Raw genomic sequence first — 6,944 nt, 5'->3', positions numbered from 1 at the left:
ATTCCGATTTTGTTAAATTTTATTACTATATTAAACTTCATATTTAAGTCTCTAGTAAATAAAATATAATTAAAGTATGCATTTGATTAATTAATTATTTTTAATTTTGTCAAAATATATTACTAATTAATACCATGTAAAAAATCCACCTTATGTTATTAATATAATACTTTTTTATTTATTAATCATATTTATTTTTTATTTATTCTATTGTATTAATGATTCAATAATGGTAATTAAAATATTGTTAACTCAAGCACTTGGTTTAATTAACTCATTTTTATAATTAATAAAATCAATGGTTTTAAATTTAATGGAAAAATATTTTTAATTAATAATATGTAAAAATATATAGTGTGTTAAAATTAGTATTTGATAGATTTTTCCTATTTAATCATGACTTTTTTATGTTAAAGAACACCATATATTAAAAATAAATTAATAACTAAATCTATTATATTCGTTTATGTTATTTTTAACGTTATGTATTTATTTTTTATGATTAATCATGTGCACAGTTAATTGACTCACGTAATTAATTACTGTATTAATGTACAATAAATAATAATCTTTAACTAATATAATATATAATTAAATTAATTAGTACATTAATATATTTTAGTTATAAATTAAATTAGTTATTCGTGTAGTAATAATTTTTATTTTACCTAATTTAATGTTTAACTATTATATTTTAATTAAGTATACTTTACAAGTTACTAATTCTCTTATTTTCTGCGTTTTCCTCATTTGAAGGCACTAACACTGGAAATTATTTTCCAATGGACATGAACTTGTCCACACTAACACCCATTTCGAAAATGAAGATCTAGTAGATACATGAGATGAAGATGACGATGAAGATGAAGATCAAATTTTATGTTTGTTGACGAACCCCCCTATGGGCATTCAGTTTGAAGAAGACCACCAAATGCCCATTCAGAAAAGATAAGTTATTTTCTTTTTATTTCTCTATGAGAATAAGTTTTTTTTTTTTTTTAAAATGTTGGTGCCTTGTGCAAGAGCTACAAAGAAGAGTTGTTTATTGGCAATTTGTGTTGCTTCTTTCTTATCAAAATTGTGCATTAATAATCTAGACCCCACCATATACACGTCCTTATGTTCCTAGTCAATCTAGATCTCCTGTATTCAGATTGGTCATCAGTGAGAATGGAATCCCCGGACCTCTCTTACCAATAACAGTGCTCCTCAAACCGTTTCCTGGTTGTTTGATAGACTAAGCATCCTCTTTGTTCTGGTTGGACGTGGTGGCAGAGCTATGATATTTCAACATGCAATAGCTCTGGTTACTTGCAATGGCTGCTGATAAAAAGCACGGGTGAAGAAGTTGCTCTCATAGCAGCATCGGTGTTGATAAAAAAAAAAAAGGATTATCTTCAGATGAAGAATTTACTCTCACAGCAGCATCTGTGATCATTTTTTTTTCACAAAGCTAAGACTTCTTGATCATTTGACCTTGTATATCTGCTCTGCCATTGCTGGATAGGTCTGCAGTTGAAGACGAACATAACTAAAATAACGTTAATTGACAACCTTACGTGAGACCTCCTCTTATGAGACTCCTATAAGACTCCACCATAATAATTTTGGCTTTATGACAGTCATGTAAGACTCCACCATACATGTTCTTCAACACTCCCCCTCAAACTGGAGTTTATAACTTCAGGTAGTTAGGAAAAAAGATTTTTGCTCTTCAATCTTCTCTTGCTGAAAAAAATCTTCATAGATGCAAAATTCTTCATTTTCATTCTCCCCTTTCTTGAATGTTTCGGGCACATAAAAGTACAAGAACATGTGGAATAAAATACATCTTTCTCATTCTTCTTCTTCTTCTTCTTCTCCCCCTCAAACTGGGGATAAAAAAGAAATAGAAACCCAACTAGGAGAAAACACAATATGAGAGAAGAAAATCACTTCTAACCATACGACAAAGCTCCATACACCAATCAATACGGTCAAAGTTTGAACACACTCCGCTCAATTTTAAAGATGGTAAAACTGCTCAACTTTAGGGCTTAACAAAGAGACTACTTACTTTTTAAGGGTAGTTCGAACACAAACCACCTCTTATGTGAAGAATAACAGACTTGACTCAAACTGAATGTTGGACACACTCCTATATTTTTTAAGTAGTGAGTCTAGGCATGGCTCTGAATTGATGAAAACACAAGAAGATAAACTAAAGAAATACTAAAGGAAACCAATTTTAACCGAAAGGAGGCGACTTTACAACACTTATACTTTCAAAATGACACCATTTTTTGTTTTTTTTTTTTTTGTTTTTTGTGTTTTAAACTAGGGGAAACTATAATGGTAGAACTGAATAAATTTGACTAAGTATAACTTTTTTAGGGTGACCACAATTTTTTGGAGTTAACTATGCAGAATATACACGACCAAGTAATAAAAAGACAAAACTTGAAAACAACATTGAAGAAGAATATTGTATACCTTGAAGGAGCACGTCATGGAGTGATTAAGTTTGACTAAAAATCTTTGATTGGAAGAGAAATTTTTCTAAAAACTATGATTCTGGGAGAAAAGTAAACTCAATTCACGTCAAAAGGAGAGAAAATAGAAAAAAAATGAGAGACTTTTGTTTGGACTGACCTTTGATACTTATGATATCAATATTTCCAAAAATATAGCTCAGAATCACAAACAGTTTATTTTTCAAGAAACTAAGCTCACAACACTTTAAATTTATGCCAAATTTTACAAAAAAAAACTTTATTATTGAATCTTTTGTGACATTTTTATTTTCTTCATCTAGTAGTTTGACCCCTGCCCATTCCAAAACGAATATCTCTTTAGGTATAAGCCAGAATGACATGGAATTTTCTCCTTCTAAAATTAAACTTTAATAAATTTCAATAAAATATAACTTTATTCATAAAATATACTTATTTTTAGATAAATAATCTGATAGATTTTGGACTCTTTAATCTAGTCGAACTAAGTACTCTTTCTTCTTTTGCCAGCATGACCATTCACTCTTCCGAGATTGATATCTCCCTCTAGAAAACTAAGATCGAGAATTGGTTGGATAGGTAAGAAAATAGAATTATAGATATTTATTTTCATATAAAATTCTCCAAAGAAAGTCTCATTCTTGATAGTATAAAATGGCTCAAAAGTTGAAGCTTTCTACTGTTGCTCGAACCTCTCTAGTAGTTTGACCTTTAGTGCTTCAAATATCGATTTAGCTTTGTAGAAAACTTAGATTGCCAAAATTCTTTTTTGTATTGGAAACTAGACTCGAAGTTATTTCTATAAATATGTAATTTACAACATGAGAAGCAAAGTATGGAGTTTCTAATGCCAATGAAACAACTGGTATTAGGATAGGAAAGAATGAAAAATATCTTTGTGCTGATCGAGTCAACTCACAGTAACTTTATTTATAAAATATACTTCTTTTTAGATAAATAATCTGATACATTTTGGACTCTTTAATCTAGTCGAACTAAGTACTCTTTCTTCTTTTGCCAGCATGACCATTCACTCTTCCGAGATTGATATCTCCTTCTAGAAAGCTAAGATTGAGAATTGGTTGGATAGGTAAGAAAATAGAATTATAGATATTTATTTTCATATAAAATTCTCCAAAGAAAGTCTCATTCTTGATAGTATAAAATGGCTCAAAAGTTGAAGCTTTCTACTGTTGCTCGAACCTCTCTAGTAGTTTGACCTTTAGTGCTTCAAATATCGATTTAGCTTTGTAGAAAACTCAAATTGCCAAAATTCTTTTTGTATTGGAAACTATACTCGAAGTTATTTCTGTAAATATGTAATTTAAAACATGAGAAGCAAAGTATGGAGTTTCTAATGCCAATGAAACAACTGGTATTAGGATAGGAAAGAATGAAAAATATCTTTGTGCTGATCGAGTCAACTCACAGTAACTTTATTCATAAAATATACTTCTTTTTAGATAAATAATCTGATACATTTTGGACTCTTTAATCTAGTCGAACTAAGTACTCTTTCTTCTTTTGCCAGCATGACCATTCACTCTTCCGAGATTGATATCTCCCTCTAGAAAACTAAGATCGAGAATTGGTTGGATAGGTAAGAAAATAGAATTATAGATATTTATTTTCATATAAAATTCTGCAAAGAAAGTCTCATTCTTGATAGTATAAAATGGCTCAAAAGTTGAAGCTTTCTACTGTTGCTCGAACCACTCTAGTAGTTTGACCTTTAGTGCTTCAAATATCGATTTAGCTTTGTAGAAAACTCAGATTGCCAAAATTCTTTTTGTATTGGAAACTAGACTCGAAGTTATTTCTGTAAATATGTAATTTACAACATGAGAAGTAAATTATGGAGTTTCTAATGCCAATGAAACAACTGGTATTAGGATAGGAAAAAATGAAAAATATCTTTGTGCTGATCGAGTCAACTCACAGTAACTTTATTCATAAAATATACTTCTTTTTAGATAAATAATCTGATAGATTTTGGACTCTTTAATCTAGTCGAACTATGTACTCTTTCTTCTTTTGCCAGCATGCCCATTCACTCTTCTGAGATTGATATCTCCCTCTAGAAAACTAAGATCGAGAATTGGTTGGATAGGTAAGAAAATAGAATTATAGATATTTATTTTCATATAAAATTCTCCAAAGAAAGTCTCATTCTTGATAGTATAAAATGGCTCAAAAGTTGAAGCTTTCTACTGTTGCTCGAACCTCTCTAGTAGTTTGACCTTTAGTGCTTCAAATATCGATTTAGCTTTGTAGAAAACTCAGATTGCCAAAATTCTTTTTGTATTGGAAACTAGACTCGAAGTTATTTCTGTAAATATGTAATTTACAACATGAGAAGCAAAGTATGGAGTTTCTAATGCCAATGAAACAACTGGTATTAGGATAGGAAAGAATGAAAAATATCTTTGTGCTGATCGAGTCAACTCACAGTAATTTTATTCATAAAATATACTTCTTTTTAGATAAATAATCTGATACATTTTGGACTCTTTAATCTAGTCGAACTAAGTACTCTTTCTTCTTTTGCCAGCATGACCATTCACTCTTCCGAGATTGATATCTCCCTCTAGAAAACTAAGATCGAGAATTGGTTGGATAGGTAAGAAAATAGAATTATAGATATTTATTTTCATATAAAATTCTCCAAAGAAAGTCTCATTCTTGATAGTATAAAATGGCTCAAAAGTTGAAGCTTTCTACTGTTGCTCGAACCACTCTAGTAGTTTGACCTTTAGTGCTTCAAATATCGATTTAGCTTTGTAGAAAACTCAGATTGCCAAAATTCTTTTTGTATTGGAAACTAGACTCGAAGTTATTTCTGTAAATATGTAATTTACAACATGAGAAGTAAATTATGGAGTTTCTAATGCCAATGAAACAACTGGTATTAGGATAGGAAAGAATGAAAAATATCTTTGTGCTGATCGAGTCAACTCACAGTAACTTTATTCATAAAATATACTTCTTTTTAGATAAATAATCTGATAGATTTTGGACTCTTTAATCTAGTCGAACTTTGTACTCTTTCTTCTTTTGCCAGCATGCCCATTCACTCTTCTGAGATTGATATCTCCCTCTAGAAAACTAAGATCGAGAATTGGTTGGATAGGTAAGAAAATAGAATTATAGATATTTATTTTCATATAAAATTCTCCAAAGAAAGTCTCATTCTTGATAGTATAAAATGGCTCAAAAGTTGAAGCTTTCTACTGTTGCTCGAACCTCTCTAGTAGTTTGACCTTTAGTGCTTCAAATATCGATTTAGCTTTGTAGAAAACTCAGATTGCCAAAATTCTTTTTGTATTGGAAACTAGACTCGAAGTTATTTCTGTAAATATGTAATTTACAACATGAGAAGCAAAGTATGGAGTTTCTAATGCCAATGAAACAACTGGTATTAGGATAGGAAAGAATGAAAAATATCTTTGTGCTGATCGAGTCAACTCACAGTAATTTTATTCATAAAATATACTTCTTTTTAGATAAATAATCTGATACATTTTGGACTCTTTAATCTAGTCGAACTAAGTACTCTTTCTTCTTTTGCCAGCATGACCATTCACTCTTCCGAGATTGATATCTCCCTCTAGAAAACTAAGATCGAGAATTGGTTGGATAGGTAAGAAAATAGAATTATAGATATTTATTTTCATATAAAATTCTCCAAAGAAAGTCTCATTCTTGATAGTATGAAATGGCTCAAAAGTTGAAGCTTTCTACTGTTGCTCGAGCCTCTCTAGTAGTTTGACCTTTAGTGCTTCAAATATCGATTTAGCTTTGTAGAAAACTCAGATTGCCAAAATTCTTTTTGTATTGGAAACTAGACTCGAAGTTATTTCTGTAAATATGTAATTTACAACATGAGAAGCAAAGTATGGAGTTTCTAATGCCAATGAAACAACTGGTATTAGGATAGGAAAGAATGAAAAATATCTTTGTGCTGATCGAGTCAACTCACAGTAACTTTATTCATAAAATATACTTCTTTTTAGATAAATAATCTGATAGATTTTGGACTCTTTAATCTAGTCGAACTACGTACTCTTTCTTCTTTTGCCAGCATGACCATTCACTCTTCCAAGATTGATATCTCCCTCTAGAAAACTAAGATCGAGAATTGGTTGGATAGGTAAGAAAATAGAATTATAGATATTTATTTTCATATAAAATTCTCCAAAGAAAGTCTCATTCTTGATAGTATAAAATGGCTCAAAAGTTGAAGCTTTCTACTATTGCTCGAACCTCTCTAGTAGTTTGACCTTTAGTGCTTCAAATATCGATTTAGCTTTGTAGAAAACTCAGATTGCCAAAATTCTTTTTGTATTGGAAACTAGACTCGAAGTTATTTCTGTAAATATGTAATTTACAACATGAGAAGTAAAGTATGGAGTTTCTAATGCCAATGAAACAACTAGTATTAGGATAGGAAAG

General features: G+C 30.2%; 1 protein-coding gene across 1 annotated transcript in view; it reads left to right on the top strand.

Moving 5' to 3' along the window:
• Positions 1-768, top strand: part of LOC137940835 (non-functional NADPH-dependent codeinone reductase 2-like) — a 3,220-nt gene extending 2,452 nt beyond the window's left edge. Inside the window, exon 5 of the transcript XR_011110337.1 lies at positions 757-768. The gene's annotated coding sequence lies outside the window, so the exon portion shown is untranslated. The remainder of the gene's footprint in view (positions 1-756) is intronic.
• Positions 769-6,944: the final 6,176 nt, after the last annotated feature.

The sequence above is a fragment of the Aristolochia californica genome, unplaced genomic scaffold, assembly GCF_029961685.1.
Source record: "Aristolochia californica isolate CCGP_79_NKW_82.1479 unplaced genomic scaffold, dmAriCali1.0.hap1 SCAF_10, whole genome shotgun sequence".
Lineage (NCBI taxonomy): Eukaryota > Viridiplantae > Streptophyta > Magnoliopsida > Piperales > Aristolochiaceae > Aristolochia > Aristolochia californica.
The sequence above is the reverse complement of the archived record's forward strand: the minus strand, read 5'-3'. Positions and strand labels throughout refer to the sequence as shown.